This window comes from Diceros bicornis (assembly GCF_020826845.1).
Source record: "Diceros bicornis minor isolate mBicDic1 chromosome 30 unlocalized genomic scaffold, mDicBic1.mat.cur SUPER_30_unloc_5, whole genome shotgun sequence".
NCBI classification, from domain to species: Eukaryota; Metazoa; Chordata; class Mammalia; order Perissodactyla; family Rhinocerotidae; genus Diceros; species Diceros bicornis.
Genome location: NW_026690903.1, coordinates 281566 through 299413, shown reverse-complemented (window position 1 = coordinate 299413; position 17848 = coordinate 281566). Strand labels below are relative to the sequence as shown.

General features: G+C 44.2%; 2 long non-coding RNA genes across 2 annotated transcripts; both read right to left on the bottom strand.

Annotated features, from left to right (window-relative positions):
- Positions 1–7002: 7002 nt before the first annotated feature.
- On the bottom strand, positions 7003–10789 carry LOC131402172 (uncharacterized). The gene is made up of 3 exons (XR_009218334.1): positions 10708–10789; positions 10291–10358; positions 7003–7064 (listed from the first exon to the last, which is right to left on the bottom strand). It is a non-coding gene; the product is annotated as an uncharacterized LOC131402172 (long non-coding RNA).
- A 2513-nt stretch (positions 10790–13302) lies between these two features.
- Positions 13303–16282, bottom strand: LOC131402186 (uncharacterized). The gene is made up of 3 exons (XR_009218346.1): positions 16261–16282; positions 15434–15525; positions 13303–13364 (listed from the first exon to the last, which is right to left on the bottom strand). It is a non-coding gene; the product is annotated as an uncharacterized LOC131402186 (long non-coding RNA).
- Positions 16283–17848: the final 1566 nt, after the last annotated feature.

Here is a 17848-nt window from a genome sequence, read left to right as displayed (position 1 = left end):
CTGCATCCGCAAAAGTAGGAATGCATCTTGGTGCAACTCTGGGAGGGGTTGGCTGCAACCCTGGACCTGCACATGAATGCTTTCCTGGGTGGTTGGAAAGCCCACCATGTCACTGCAGTCCCAATGATTTGGGAATGCTCAGAACCCATGAAGAAACCCCACACGCCAAGCACAGAGGCTGGCATGAGCATAAGAAAAGGCAGCAGCAGATATACGTGCACATGCAAATGCTTTCCGAGATGGTACAAATACCCATAGTAGTGCTGCCGTCTCACAACTGAGTACGTGTCTCTGTGTAGCGGCAGCTCTGAGCCCATTGTGAATGCTTTCCCAGCGGGTGGGAACAGCCACAGTACCCACACAACTTCCAGCATATGGGGTGGGATCAGAGACACAGCTCATGCTTCCCCCACAGTGGCAGCAGGTGGAATCTGTGACCTGATACTACCACAAACACACAGGCAAAAGATTAGTTCATCAAAAACCATAAGAAACTACACTAACAATTCAGAGCAGAAGGAAATGACAAATCTCCAGAAATGAACCTTGAAGTCACAGAAATTTACAATCTAAATGACAGAAAATTCAAAATCACTGTCATAAAGAAACTCACCAAGTTACAAGAATGTTCAGACAGTTCGATGAACTCAGGAATAAAATTAATGAGGAAAATGAATACTTCATTAAAGAGACTGAAACTATTAAAAAAAAACAAGCAGAAATTCTGGATGTGAAGAACAAAATTAATGAGATAAAAAAGAATCTAGAATCCTTAAAAAATAGAGCTGATATTATAGATGAAAGAATTAGTGATTTAGAGGATAGAAATATAGAAATGCTTCCAGTGGACGAGGAGAGAGCACTCAGATTTTTAAAAAATAAAGGAATTCTTGGAGAAATATATGACTCAATAATAAAAGCAACATAAGAATTATACGTATTCCAGAGGGAGAAAAGAGAGAGAAAGGAGTAGAGAGCTTGTTCAAAGAAATAATAGCTGAGAACTTCCCAAACCTGGGGAAGAACTGGACCTACAAGTACATGAAGCCAAGAGAACGCCTAATTACATCAATGCTATAAGACCTGCTCCAAGGTATATAATAGTAAAATTGGCAAAAGCCAATGACAAAGAAAAAATATTAAGGGAAGCAAGATAGAAGAAAATAACGTACATAGGAACCCCTATCATGCTTTCAGCATATTTCTTGGCAGAAACTTTACAGGCAAGGAAAGAATGGAATGATATATTAAAAACACTGAAAGACAAAAACTTTCAGCCAAGAATACTGTATCCAGTGAAATGATCCTTATGATACAATGGAGAAATAGAAGTTTTCCCAGATAAACAAAGGCTGAGGGATTTCATGGCCACTAGAGCTCCCATACAAGCAATGATCAAGAATGCCCTCATACCTAAAACACAAAGAAGGAAAATGTCTACAAATCTTTGACCAGAGTGATAAATAGACAGAGAAAATCAGAAAGCTACAGCTCTGTTTCACAACAGGGTAGCAAATACTTATTATAACTTAAAAGAAGAAGGGAAGGAAAGCATCAAAAGTAACTATAAACAATTCAACTTAGTCACAAATGCACAACTCAAAAATGAATAACTTGTGACAACAATAACTCAGAAGGAGAAGAGGAAAGAGATGGAACCTGCTTAGACTAATGGAGATAAGAGGCTATCAGAAGATGGACTATCTCATCTATGAGATCTTCATACAAACCTCACAATAACCAGCAAACAAAAAATCAGACCAGAGCCATAGATCATAAAAAAAGAGAAAACCTCCACAGAAAACCCCCAAAATGAAATGGTAGTCAGAAACACAAAGGAAGAGAAACAATGGAAATATAGATTAGGTGGGATTAAGCCCTCATGTATCAATAATCACTCTAAATGTAAATCGATTGAATTCTCCAATCAACAGACACAGAGTGGTGGCGTGGATTAGAAAACAAGACCCAACAATACGCTGCCTCCAGGAAACACATCTGAGCACAAAAAACAAACAGGCTCAGAATGAATGGATGGGAGACAATACTGCAAGCAAATGGCAAATAAAAGAAAGTAGGTGTTTCCATACTTATATCAGACAAAGCAGACTTCAAGATAAAAAAGACTATGAGAGACAAAGAGGGGCAGTATATAATGATAAAGGGGACTTTCCACCAAGAGGACATAACACTTATAAAGATGTATGCACCTAACACAGAAGCACAAAAGAATATAAAGCAACTATTAATAGACATAAAGGGAGAAATTAACAGCAACACAATAATAACAGGGGACCTGAACACCCCACTTACATCCATGGATAGATCATGCAGAGAAAGGCAACAATAGTGGAATTGAATGAAACATATGATCAGATGATCTTAATCGATATAGAGAGAGCATACCCTCCCAAAACAGCAGAATACACATTCTTCTTAAGTGCACATGGAACATTCTCAACGATAGACCATATGTTGTGAAACAAGGCAAGCCTGAATAAATTTAAGATTGAAATCATATCAAGCTTCTTTTCTGACCACAATGCTATGACACTAGAAACCAACTACAAGAAAAAAGATGGGGAAGTCACAAATATGTGGAGACTAAAGAACACACGACTGAAGAAACATTGGATCAATGAACAAATGAAAGGAGAAATCAAAAAAATATCTGAAGACAAATGAAAATGAAAAGACAACAAAACAGCTCTTATGGGATGCAGCAAAAGCAGTTCTAAGAAGGAAATTCATAGCAATACAAGCGCACCTCAACAAACAAGAAAAATACCAAATAAGTAACCTTAAACTACACCTAATAGAACCAGAAAAGGAAGAACAAATGAAGCCCCAAGTCAGCAGAATGAGGGAAATAATAAAAATTAGAGCAGAAATAAATGAAATAGAGACTAAAAAAAACATTAGAAAGGATCAATGAAACAAAGAGCTGGTTCTTTGAGAAGACTGAAACAAAATTGACAGACCCTTAGCAAGACTTACTAAGAAAAGAAGAGAGAAGGCTCAAATACATAAAATTAGAAATGAAAGAGGAGAAATTACAACAGATACCACTGAAATCCAAAGGACAGTAAGAGAATACACTGAACAACTTACATGCCACCAAATTGGATAAACTAAAAGAAATAGATGAATTCATACAACCTCCCAAAGCTGACTCAACAAGAAATAGAATAAATGAACAGACCAATAACAAGTAAAGACATCGAAATTGTCATCAAAAAACTCCCAAAAAACAAAAGTCTTGGACCAGATGGCTTTTATGGAGAATTCTCCACAATATTCAAACAAGATTTAATACCTATGCTTCTCAAACTATTCGAAACAGTTGAAGAAGATGGAACACTTCTTAATTCATTCTATGAGGCCAACATCACCCTGACAGCAAAAGCAGGCAAGGATAGCACAAAAAAGGAATATTATAGGCCAATATCACTGATGAACACAGATGCAAAAATCTTCAGCTAAATATCAGCAAATCGAACACAGCAATATATTAAAAGGATCATATAAGATGATCAAGTGGAATTTATACCAGGGATGTAGGGTTGGTTCAACATCCGCAAATCAATGTGATATTCCACATTAATAAAATGAGGAATAAAAATCACATAATCCTCTCCACAAATGCAGAGAAAGGATTTGACAAGATCCAACATCCATTTATGATAAAAACTCTCAATAAAATGGGTATATAAGGAAAGTACCTCAACACAACAAAGGTCATATATCACAAACCCACAGCCAACATCATACTTAATGGTGAAAAACTTAAAGCCATTCCTCTGAGAACAGGAAGAAGACAAAGGTGCTCACTCTCGCCACTCCCATTCAACATACTACTGGAGGTTTTGGCCAGAGCAATTAGGCTCGAAAAAGAAAAAAAGGAATCCAAATTGGAAAGGAAGAAAGGAATCTCTTGCTGTTTGCAGATGACATGATTGTAAATATAGAAATCACTAAAGAATCCATCAGAAAACTATTAGAAATAATCAACAATTACAGCAAAGTTGCAGCGTACAAAATCAACTTACCCCAATCAGTTGAATTTCTATACTCTAATAATGAACTAACAGAAAGAGAACTCAAGAATACAATCTCATTTACAACTGCAACAAAAAGCAAAATGTTTCTAGGGATAAATTTAACCAAAGAGGTTAAAGACCTATACACTGAAAACTATAAGACATTATAGAAAGAAATCAATGATGATCAGAAGTAATGGGAAGATATTCCATGCACATGGATTGGAAGAATAAAGACAGTTAAAATGTCCATATTACCTAAAGTAATCTACAGATCCAATATGATCCCTATCAGAATCCCAATGACATTCTTCATAGAAATAGAACACACAGAATCCTAAAATATATATGGAATAACAAAAGGCCTCCAATAGCCAAAGCAATCCTGAGAAGAAAGAACAAAGCTGGAGGCATCACAATCCTAACTTGAAAATGTATTACATAGCTATAGTAATCAAAATGGCATGGTACTGGCACAAAAGCAGACTCATAGATGAATGGAACAGAACTGAAGGCCCAGAAAGAAATCCACACATCTGTAGTCAGTTAATCTCTCACAAAGGAGCCAAGATCATACAATGGAGAAAGGAAAGTCTCTTCAATAAAAGCTGTTGGGAAAACGGGACAGACACATGCAAAAGAATGAAAGTAGATCGTTATCTTCCACCATACACAAAAATTAACTCGAAATGTATAAAAAACTTGAATCTAACAGTTGAAACCATAAAACTCCTAGAAGAAAATATACGCAGTACAGTCTTTGTCATTGGTCTTTGCTGCACCCTTCCCAATACCATGTCTACTCAGGCAAGAGAAAGAAAAGAAAAAATATACAAATGGGACTACATGAGACTAAAAGGCTTCTGCAAGGCAAAGGAAATGATGAACAAAACGAAAAGCCAGTGCCGGCCCCGTGGCTTAGTGGTTAAGTGCACACGAACCGCTACTGGCGGCCCAGGTTTGGATCCCAGACGCGCACAGACACACCGCTTGTTCGGCCATGCTGAGGCCGCGTCCCATATACAGCAACTAGAAGGATGTGCGACTATGACATACAACTATCAACTGGGACTTTGGGGGAAAAAACAAAGAGGAGGATTGGCAATAGATGTTGGCTCAGAGCCGGTCTTCCTCAGAAAAAAAGAGGAGGATTAGCTCGGATGTTAGTTCAGGGCTGATCTTCCTCACAAGTAAAAAAAAAAAAAACACGAAAAGACAACCCACCAACAGGGAGAAAATATTTGCAAATCATATATCTGACAAGGGGTTAATCTCCAAAATATATAAACAACACATACAACCCAACAACAAAAAAAACCAGACAATCCAATCTAAAAATGGGCTGAGGATATGAACAGACATTTTTCCAAAGAAGATATATGGAAGGCCATCAGACACATGAAAAGATGTATAACATCGCTAATTATTAGGGATAGTCAAGTCAAACCTACAATGAGAGTTCACCTTACACCTGTCAGAATGGCCATAATTCCCAAGACAAAAAATAACAAATGTTGGAGAGGATAAGGAGAAAAGCGCACCCTCACACACTGCTGGTGGGAGTGCAAACTGGTGCAGCCACCAGGGAAAACAGTATGGAGATTTCTCAAAAAAACAAAAATAGAAATACCATACCTTCCAGCTACTGGGTATTTATCCGAAGAAATTGAAATCAACAATTCAAAGAGATTTATGCACCCCTGCGTTCACTGCAGCATTATTCACAATAGCCAAGACATGGAAGTAACCCAAGTGCCCTGCTACAGATGAATGGATAAAGAAGATGTGGTATGCATTATATACAATGGAACACTACTCAGCCAGAAAAAAAAGACAAGATCGTCCTGTTTGCAACAACCTGGATGGACCTTGAGGGTATGATGTTAAATGAAATAAGCCAGACAAAGGCAAATATGGATGATTTCACTCATATGTAGAAGATAACCATACACAAGAATAAAGAGAACAGATTAGTGGTTTCCAGAGGGGAAGGGGGCTGGGTGTTGAGTGAAAGAGTTAAATGGCCACATATGCATGGTGATGGATAAACGTTAGACTACTGGTGCTGAGCACGATGCAGTCTATACAGAAAGTCACAAATAATAATGAACACCTGAAATTACACAATGTTAAAACCCTTTATAATTTCAATAAAATAATTAAAAAAGAAAAAATAATTCAGTCTATTTTATGGTTGAATAGTATTCCAAGGTGGGGATATACCACACTTTGCATATCCGTTCACCAGTAGATGGACATTTGTGTTGTTTTCCGTTTTTGTCTACTATAAATAGGTTGTTATCAACACGTGTGTACAAGTCTGTGTATAGACATATGGGTTTATTTCCCTTGGATGGATTCCTAGGAGAGGAATGGCTGGGCAGACGTATGTAATTATTAAAGACACATCCAAGCTATTTTTCACCAGCACTCGATGAGAGTTTCAGTGACTTGACATCTTCAACAACACTTGCTATAGTCAGTCTTTTTAATTATAGACATTCTCAAGTGTGGTGGAATCTCATGATGACTGTCACTTGGATTTCCCCAATAACGCATGTTGTGAAGGAGAAAGCAAGACACGCACAGACTGGGAGAAAACATCTGCAAAACATATCCCTAGAAAAGGACGTGTATTTATAATATATAAAGAGCTCTTGCAACCCAATAGTAAGAAGACAAGCAGCACGTCATGTCTAACCAGGAGACAGCAGGTCAGGCCTGTATAAGCACCAGGAGTCCCACCAAGAAGATGAGGATGAGGGCCCAGAAAAGGAGGTTTGGGGAGACAAGTGGTGGGGTGAACCACCTCCTGTCATCGCCCGAGGACTCCTGCTGACCCCACTGTGCCTCAACCATCCTTGACAAGGTTTGGTCAACTTTCCTCATCATCCAAAAACCTGTTCACCTGGTTCTCTTGGATGAGGCACAGGATCAAGATACTCGCCTCATACCCTGGGCTGGGGCTTCCTGCAGGCTTACCAGGCTTCACAATCAAGGTGTCATCTCTGTTGGGAGTATATTCTGGAAGTGAATAAAATGGAGAATGCATGTGAGTGTGTTTCACTCTTTTTAATATAACTTTTTAGACACACAGAAAAATAAAGGGAACAGTCTCATAAACATCCATCATCTAGATTTACCAATGTATATTCCATCCAATTAAAACAATATTTCATCAATGTATAAATTATTAACACTTGCCACACTTGATTCATCCCACGTATTCAATGAAATATTAAAGTCAAGTAGACATCATGATGTTTCACCCCATTTTAGTTCCATCTCTAAAAAGTGGGCACACTTTGCTACAAAATCCAAGGCCATTATCACAGAACAAAAGTGTAATTAATTAAACCAAATTCATACATCTGGGCACAGATGAGTTAATTTGAATGGACTTTCTTACGACAGCCATGGGGAGAATAGGTCATCACTGTTGGCAAGCCTATGGGATCTCTCTAAATTTGTAAATTCACACTGAAAAGTGTTCTTCCGTGCCTAGGAACACATCATCCCCTTCTCCTTTATCTATTTGCTTAATATTCATTTTCTAGGATTAACCTACAATGTAATTTCCTGCACGAAGTCTTTTCTGATTTCCGCCTGCAAGTATGAGTTCGTTCACATCAAATAATTGATAAGTTTCAATTCTCTATTCTTGTTATTGCCAGCTATAACATAAACTCCAGGAGAGTAAGACACACAGCATCCAGTGGGAATGAGTGGAGGGGTGCAGGTCCCCCTATGTGTACCTCTATCCAGACAACCACTTAGAGGTGTGCTGTCTCATATGCAGCAGCAACAAGTCTCTTTTTGAATTAAAATTAACTTTAGTTAAATAAAGTAAAAATTCTAGTACCTCAGTAACATTAAAAATCAGTAACAATATAGACGAGTCACAATATCATCCTTCGAGCACTCAACAGTCACATGTGGCTATGCACTGGACAGCACAGATATAGAACATTCCACCACTGCAGAAAGTTCTAGAGCATTGGTGCTCATCTAGAGTGGGACTTGGCAAACTATAGCCTGTGGATCAGGAAACAGATCCACCCCCAAACCTGCAAGTCTGCTTCACACACAGCTGGAGGCCCTCACTGACCATCTGGCCCAGTGGCTTTCAGTGCAGAGATAAGGAAACTAATGTCCAGAGAGGGGCGGTGACTAGTTTGAGGTCACAGAGATGTCTAGGAGAAGGTGAGGGCCACCTATATTACACTGGTGTCCTTTTCTCTCTCTCAATGGTGGGGAAAGACTGGGGGACTGTGCCACCACCTGCCAGCCTGAGAAAGTTCAATGCTCTCTCAGCCCCAGGTATCCAGAGTCCCCAGAAATGCCTCACTTCCTTTCCCAATGACCAGGGAGCCTGACCATCCCCAAGGACACTCTTCCTGTCCAGGGTCAAGTTCTGCAGCTGGGTACCATTCTGGGTCAGCCACAGGAATCCTCATAGATGGCAACTCTGTCCAGTCTCTGTGCCAAGGTGGCAAGGTACACAGGGAGTCCACTCCAGTGTAGTTACTGTGGGGGACAGACCTGGAAGGGCACAAAGGATGAACAAGGGTGTCTGGAATTCTACCCTGATTTTAGATACCCTGCTTCTGGGTCCTGTCCAAAAGAACTTTCTGCAGTAATGTAAACATTTGTCTGCACTCCCAAATACACTCATTATTAGCCCCATGTTGGTATCGAGCACTTAAAATGTGGCTAGTGTGTGTGAGTGAGGAACTGAATTTCTCATGTAATTTAATTTCAAGTACGTAATATATAAGTAAATAACCACAGGGAGAACATTTTTGAAACTTTGGAGTAAGGACTTCTGAAAATGCATAAAAACAATGAGAACACTGGTAAAAATGGTCAAAATCAACTTTTCAGAAGCCTAGAAATTAATCAAAGGCCTGTGAGATTTTGAGGAGGGTTTAGTGAAGACACACGGTGGAATCTTGATAAAGGTAGCAAATTTTGCGGCACTATAACTTTCGCTATTCCCATCCTGCTCTCACAATATCCTCCATAACTTTGAAAACCATCAGTCTTAGAACCATGGTAGCTGAGACAACCATCAGCCAAGCAGCCATAATGGGTTTAGAGTTCTAAAAAGAACCATCCCCGTCGAACTGTCACTAGCTGACCTGCCTGGCAGCTCCCTGAAAAAGCCCCATGTTAAGGGCTTGTCCTTACTTGACTCAGAGCTTGCCCAGGGTGGAATGTAGGTCCCCAGGTACTTGGTAAATACAATCAGCGCTAATTGTTTTCTATTGTAGTGGCCTGAGGGAGTGATTCCAGCTGAGGCGGGTAAGAGGCGAGCCAAAACCTTGGAGGAAAAATTGGAGGAATGAGATGTCCACGGGGGGCTTTGAAAGCTGCAGTGTATTTGCGGACATCTAGAAGACCACAAAGGCTCAGGGATGTGGCAGGCCCAGGACAGACTTGAGAACATCTTAATCTCTCACCTCTAGTTGAAGGGTTGTCTTAATATCTGAAAACTTGATTATATAATACACCATATTACTAGACTAAGGACCAATACCACGTATTTTCAACCATATATATAGAAAAGAATTTCACAAAATACAATGCCCTTCATGCCTAAAAAAGAAAACACTCAACAAATTAGGAATAGAAAAAAACTTTCTCAACTTATAAATAGCATCAATGAAAAACCCAAGGCTAACACCATGTTCAATGTGAAAGACTGAAAATTTCCCCCTAAGACAGGGACAAGACAAAGATGTCTTCCTTCATCTCATATGTTAATAACAGGTACTACAGGTTCTAATGAAGGCAATTAGGCAAGAAAAAGGAATAAAAGAAACCCAGATTGGAACGGAAGAGGTAAAACTATTAGTTTTGCAGAGGAGAAGACATTGTATATACAAAAACCTAAAAAATACAACCACCCCCACACACAATATGTGAATCGTATCCCAACGGTGTATAAAAAATTTAAATTGCCCCATGTGGTTAGTGGCTTCACTATTGGAGAGCACAGTTAGACTGCTGATATTTGTTGAAAGTCTCCAGAAGAGGAGGAGGAGGAGGATGCTGGAGGTTGGTGGCCTCAAATGTTAATGCTTTTCTCAACCACCGAAAACCTATGGATGGAGATGGTAGGATTAGCTGACAGGGATGTGGGGCAGAATGGGCACCATGTAAGTGACTTCCAGATCAAGGATGTGTCACGGGAGCTCAGAGCCATCAGCCATCAGCTCAACCAATGCTTCCAATCTCCTCAACCTACATCAAGTCGGTGACCAGGCAGGAGTGGAATATGTCTCACAGCTGGCTGCCTCTGTAGAGCTTGGTGACCTAGAACAAATGGGAGGGAGAGTGGCTGAGACGGATGTCTCCTGTGGACGCAGGGGGCCACTGGAGCCAGTGAAAGATCACAGACCTTGGGGCAAGGGAGACCTGACTTCAAATCCTGGCTCTGCCCCTAACACATTGTGTGACCTTAGGCAAAATACTCCCCTTTCTGAGCTTCAGTTTACCTACGTGAGAAATGGGGAAGGCAGCTAGGACATCACCTCTGGAAAGTGAGAGAACCCAGACAAGCAGGGAAAGTGAAGAATTGAAACAATAATGTAACAGATGTAAGTCAAGCAGAGGAATGAGGGTGCTCTCAGGGCAAGGAGAGACGGGAGAGGGGAGACCCCACCTGGTCCTGGGTGTCTCTCTGCAGGGCGGTGTACTCCGAGGATGTGAGCTCCGGGTTGCTGAGGTTCCAGCTGATGCTGCGGAAATGTAACTGGTGCTCTCTCTGCATGCATAAACTCCAGGGTGCAGAGCCTGGAGACACTGAGAGGAATAGCAGACAGGTGGAGACTCTCAGCTCCAAGCACAGAGGCATGGTGGCCGACGGGGTCAGGGTGGTGGGTGCAGACAACGTCCACACTGGTGGCTGCCCCATCCTTCTCAGTCCTGGGGAGAGAGGGACGTGGCGAATCAAGAGAGAGGTCCTGAATCCTCTGGGGTTTGGGCCATAACAGGAAGGAGGAAATGGGAGGTGAGTGAGGAAACTGAGAGAGGGGTGGTCACAAAAGTGGTCATTAGGGGCAAGTGCTCAAGGGAGGGCCTTACCTGAGGGAGACCAGTCTGACACTCAAGGAGAAGGAGCCCAGGCTTCTCTTCTTGAACAAGGATCCAGCTGGGGAGGAAGGAGGAGGAGGATGAGCAGGAGGGACAGGGGTTGGGGGAGGGGCTGGGTGGGATTTAACCCACCAGGAGCTGCTGGGACCAGGGTCTCACCAGGCTCTGCAGGACACTCTCAGTGGAGTTGAACGTGGCTGAGCTGTTGCTCCTGTCTGATGAATACCAGAAGGTGGAGATGGTGACATTGACTGTGAGGGTCTTCAGGTTGTGCCCCAAAGCTGCAAGACGAGAGGAAGAGCGATGGCCATCACTGAGAGCTGACCTGAGACCACACCAGAGTCCTGCATTCATTATCATCTGTCGTCTTCTCTCACAGTGGCACCACCACCAACCCGTGTGGTCACCCAAGTCAGAACCAGCATATCTGCTCAGCTCCTCCTCACTCCCTGTAACACCCATTCACCTTGCACACTCGTCCTCAGATACACTCCATCCCTGTCCCAACTCAAATCTTAACTTCCTTCACCCAGACCAACACCCCAGCAGGCACAGTGGATGCTCTGTCTAAAGGATGTTCTACATGGACTACTACAAGAATCTTTCTGAAATGAATAACTCACTAGGGCCACCACTGCTCTAGTACCACCCATGGCTCCCTATGGCCTTCAGTGTTTAGTTCAACATTCTTGACCTGGCACTCAAGGCTCTACTCAATCTGGCTCCTGCTGATATTTCAGTCTCATTTTATCCATCTACTGCGACTTAAACTTCATGCTTCACTCAACCCAAATTCGTTTCAATTCTCCCCATATGGCATGTTGTTTCTGGCTGGAGTCTTTGCTCATGGATTCCCCTCTGCCAGGAAAACTCTTCATCCTCTATTTGCCAGGGTCCATCCTACTCATTCTTAAAGACTCCATTCAGGTGAACCTTTCACTAGCAAGCTCTTCCCTTCCAAATTATGCCAGGTGCCACTCCCTGAATCCTCCCACATTGTGTTATAATGGTGTGTTAATTCACAAGACTAGGGGCTCTCTGAGGCCTGACCTTAGGACTGAATCATTGGTATAATATTTGTGATCAGCATGATTGTCCTAAAACCAGAATTTCACACCCTGTCTTCCCAGCTCCTGGATCACAACTGGCTGGTAGGGGCTGGAGAGCTTCTCTTGCGAAGGAAAAGGCACCCCCAGATACCTGTGGTGGCTTCTGGTGGCACAGGTGTTGATCAAGTATGCAGGGATGTGGTGGCCGGCTAGGGAGCTGTGGAGAGGGCTGTCATCAGGGAGGGACAGAGTGGGAGGAGCTTCCAGGTTCACCCATGCTCCAGCAGTGGCTGTCCCAGGACCACCATTCACAGGTGAAGCATAAATGAGAGTGAGGGGATGGGTCCCTGTGTGAGTAGAGGGATGAGCAAGCCTGTGGATGAGAGAGTGAGATGGGTGAATAAGAGAGACTGAACACAGAGGAAAGAGAGATGGACGGACAGAAAACTGGACAGACGGATATGATACCTGGAAAAGGAGGACCAAGGGCGGGGCTTCAGGAGAATAAAAGTGAAAACCATGTGGGGTCAGAATGTGGTGGAGAACATGTCTGTGTCTAAGGCTTTCTCACCCTGGGCTGGGAATCTCCACCAGAACCCAAGAGAGAGAGAAGGGATGAGTTAGGACCCTTCCAGGTCCTTCCCTCACCAAGCACAGCGGGTGAAGGAGAACAAGTGCTCCCCAACCCCAAATGCGATGAGACCCAGGACATCAGGGCCAGGAATACTCACTGGTGTAGTCGGGGCTGCGGCTCCATAGGTATAACCTGGGGAGAGAAGGCGAGAGGAGCTGAGCGAGGGTTGGGGTGAACATAAAGGATTAAGGGTGAGGGAGGATGTAGGGACGTTTGAGGGAAAAGCAGAGGGAAAAGCAGAAAGGAAGAGGGGAAGGGTGTTCAGGGAGGTGTCAACGAGGTGGAAGCTGGCTGAACCCAGCGGTCACACCGTGATGAGAAGACTGAACCCTGACCAGAAGGAGAGAGAGATGGATCAAAACTCACTTTAGAGCAACGGAGGCAACACAGAACTTTGACTGGCAGAGAGAGCATGGCTGTAGCCCAGCCCCTCATCACTGATGTAGAAGCTGTCCCGGTCCAGGGTGAGAAAAACAAGGTGGGTGTCGCCCAGGTTCTCATGGCTCAGCTCCCAGTAGAGTCGCTCTCTGTCCAGCCCGGGACCTGCGGGGCTCAGAGTGGAAGGTGCAGACGGTGTCCACCCCGCTGGCTGCCCCACCCTTCTCAAGCCTGGTGGAGGAAGAACATGGGGCTGTGCAATACTGAGCAGGTGTCCTTCTGGGTGTGGAAAGTGGGAGAGTGGAAGGGAGGAAGCTGAGGGAGAGGCTGAATGGGCTGCTCTGATGTGTGGAGGGGCTCTCCTCGATGTCTCCCGTCTGAGACAACCCCCTCACAAGTAAGACCTGACTTCCTTTAGGATGCGGAAGGGGGCCTGTGAGTGGCCAAGTGGGGTGAACACACAGACCTGGGTGAGGGGACGCCTGCAGGTCTACACGGACAGCAGCGAGGAGAAAAGTCAGTGCCCTGCGCCATCTGACACATGCAGGCAAGAAAGTACCGTTACATTCTCTCGGTTCTACACTCCAAGGTCTTTTCTTTCTATTTCTTTCCTACTCCACAGCCATCACCGAGACCTAGGGAACAATCATCTCACTCGTAATCTTCTTCCCAACACCTCCTGCCTCATAAGTATTCAATCTTAACCCTCAGGTACATTTTAACCAAAGTGCTTAGACCAAACGCCAATCACATCAGCCATCTGTTCGCATCTCTCCAGAGTGTTCCCACTTGTCTTAGAACAGAGTCCCAAGTCACGCCTGACCTGATCCAGCCTGTCCCCCTCGCTGGTCTGGCTCACACCTCTCCCCCTGTGTTGACTCCGCTCATCCATCCCTCTTCTCAGTTCATGGACACAACAGGCTCTCTGCTTCAGGGATGTCCTCATGTGGGTCCCTCTGCCTGAAACGCTCTCTTGAACATACTCCCACACCCCCACTCCAGTCTACCCTTCAGACCAGCTAAATCCAGTCCCAACTCTAGCTCTCAAGCTAAATATCAGTCCTTCTCAGGAGGGCTTCCCTGCCCCCTCAGGTTGAGTCCCCTTGAGCCAAACTCCCACATCACTCTCATCATTAACTGTCTAAAATCCAAATTCCCAAATACAATATAAATTCCATGGAGGTGGGACAAGGTCTCTCTGGTTCTCCAGGAACCCATGCATGTGGTCCAGGGCCTGGCTTATGAGATGAGGAAACATCCTGGTTTGTCTAGGACTGCCCTGGTTTGAACACTAAACATCCTGTATCCTGGAAAACCCATTCGTTCTGAATAAACGAGGATGGTGGGTCACCATAAATTATACACTCAAAGACTATCTATTGCATGACAAGCACATATTCCCCTCAAGAACGTTACAGGAAAGCTAGAATGAAAAAGGCACACACACACACACACACAAACACAATTAGTAGAGGCCAACAACTAAATACAACATCATTTAACAAGATTCTCTGCAACATGAATCACCAGACTGTTCTTCCAGAAAAGATTCAAGAAACAAAGTTAATTCCCTTTAGAAGGCAAGGTGGTGAGGACAGTCTTTTTGGAGACTAGTGCCCTTCCCTTCAATCTACAGTGTTGCTTAGTATTCCTCCAAATGATTTGAAATGTCATAAAGAAAAAAATGCTCAAAATAAATCTGGCTACTGGTAAATTCAATTTTAAATTTGTTATTAATACAAAGTTCCAATCATCTTTTTCCCTGAATGCTCCTTTATTTCAAATTTTTGTGGAGGATTTATAGGACTTTAGAAGTCAAATTGAATGGGTCGTAGGAATGTTGCTGAGTATCCCTGCTAATATTTCCTGGGATGTCTTCTAATACTACATACACACGCAAAACATTTCTGTATTTATATTATATATAAATTCTGACTTTTGAGTATTATGCAAGTAAATCTATATTTTCTACTATAATACACATTTGCAGTAATTTACATTTGTTTCATGTGTTCTTATTTGCATGTAACTGTACTTACTGAAATATTTACCACACAGAACCACCACAGCTTACCATCTTTCCATCCAACAAACATCAATAATTTTTCTCAAGATACCCTCACTCTCAGTGACACCATGTGGTGACAACCCGAGCACAGGAAAGCCCACTGGCAGGTCTTCGGCACAGCGGAGGCTGCCGGAACCTCTTGGTACCAAGTCCACAGGGTACGCACCTGGTCACACAGAAATCCATGGATCAACGAGGACGGGTGGACCCTGAGCCTGTTTTCACCTCAAACTTGAGCTCCACGGATGCTTTTTGTGTCTGAGGGGGGAAAATAAGGCGCATACAAGCTTTTGAGGCCTTTTATAGGGTGTTGGATGGAAAGGCCACCCCATTCACTTTTCTTTTTTTTGTGTTTACTGATTTAATTGTAAGTGTTGGCTGTGACTGGATTTTCCTGATTCCTATCCAGCCACCTGCTGCCCAAGATGGGAGAAAGCAGCTTCGTGCTGTGTGCACTTGAGTCGCTCAACTCACTTGGCTGGACAGAGACTTTTTGGTGACTCTGGACCCTTTAAACAAGCTTGTCATTTAGGGACTTTGTGACTCGCTGACCTGTCAACATTTTCCACACGTCATTCAGGGCTCGGGAGATTTTCAGGCCTGGAGCAGATTTCCCAACCTTGGCACAACTGACATTTGGGGCCGGATAATTCTCTGTCGGGCCGCCCTGGGCCCTGGAGGACAGTGAGCAGCATTCCTGCCTCCCCCTCTAAACGCCAGGAGCGCCCCCATTAGTAACAACCCAAACACCGCCTCCAAAAGCAGCTAAAGCCCCCTGGGGACAAAATCAAAAGGAGGACGGTGACGAGGAGTCTGAGGAGAGGATGGCGGCATCCGAAGCCAGGAGGAACAGCAGCCTCAGGGGCCCTGAGCAAACAGCCCAGGTGAAACGGGGGCTGTGTGGGGATGGAGGGACGCCGGGCCCTGACGGGGCTGCCCAAGGACCAGGCCCCTCCCTGGACCCCTACCCAGCCGGGACTGCCCGCCACTCACCGCGCCCCGCCCCTGAGGGTGAAAGTCCACGGGAATCCGGTTGGAGCCCACAAGACGGGACACACCGCGCAAACACGCCCCATCCATCCAAGGCCCCGCCAGCACTTCCGCTTCCTGTCTCGGGCGGGCATTCGAGGAGGACGAAAGTTTGGGGGCTGCAGTTGAGGCGGCGGGCTGGTCGGGCCTGGCACCCCGGCCTCGGGGGAGGTGTCTAGCTTCTAGAGTGAGTGTCAAGCTGGAAAGCGGGCTGGGTGAGCACCAGGGACAGGGACAAAATCTAGGGGCGTGGCTGTGTGCGGGAACCAGTTCTAACCGTGGGCTGTGGGTGGGGACAAGGGTGTGAGTGACACCAGGCCCAGGGGGCGGTTCTGTGGATGAAACAAGGGTATGGGAGGGGCAATGATCCAGGACCAGGCTGTGGGCGTGGGCCAGGCTGTGGGCGGAGCCAGGCCCGAAAGTTGTGGGCGGAGACCAGTTCCAGGGGCGGGAAGAGGCCGGGGTTGGGCTGGAATAAGTCAGGCAGACTTCACAGGGGGAGGAAATCAGCTCCACGTGCCGAGCTGGAGGCGGGGCTTTCCGTGGACACCTAGACTGCACAGGTAGCTGGATGTTGAACAGCTGTTCTTCAATCCTTTCCCCACGTTTATACAGCCTAATAGAATGATGTGCCTATATTTAGAATTCTAAATTTTTGTGCTTGTTTGTTGTTCTTAATTTCGTTTAAAAATTGGATCATATATTCACATTTCTCTACAACTTGCAGTCCCAAGCCAGTAGATAAGGATATAACGCTATTTTAATTTTAAAAATCTGGGAGGAGGGAGGCCAATACGTCGAAGATGCACGTATAGGAAAACTTCAAAGAGTGGTGCAAAGTCAGTAAAATATTCTCCCTCTACCACTGTCCCCCAGTCCTTTTTCACAGAGATAAACATCCTTTTCTCCTCTATCCTTCCAGACATACTGTGTATATGTGGGCCTGTATATATGTTCAAGACCAAGAGGGATGTCCCCAAGCAAAACCTGAAGCCCATGAATTGTCTCATGCATCAGAAGTTACTGAGAAGAGATTTAAGTTTCTGGTGGAAGGAGATGAACCAGTGATGAATCCATAGGAAGACAACAAAGAAACAAGAGAATTTTACCATTTAAACGGTCAAAGGAAAAAGTGAGAAAGAAAATGTATTCATACAATCTGACGTAGCACATCTCTGGATAAGATTCATATGCTATAAAATGGTAAACACTTATGTCATAAAACAGTAGACATTGAATTTTGATTTATCCTAATTCATTAAATAGTTATATTGGGAAAGGGGAATTATGTTTTGTTTTTTTTTTTTTTTTTTTGTGAGGAGATCAGCCCTGAGCTAACATCCGCCAATCCTCCTCTTTTTGCTGAGGAAGACGGCCCTGGGCTAACATCTGTGCCTATCTTCCTCCACTTTATATGGGACGCCGCCACAGCATGACTCACCAAGCAGCGCGTCTGTGCGCGCCCGGGATCCGAACCAGCGAACCCCGGGCCTCCGCAGCGGAGCACGCGCACTTAACCGCTTGCGCCACCGGGCCGGCCCCGGAATTATGT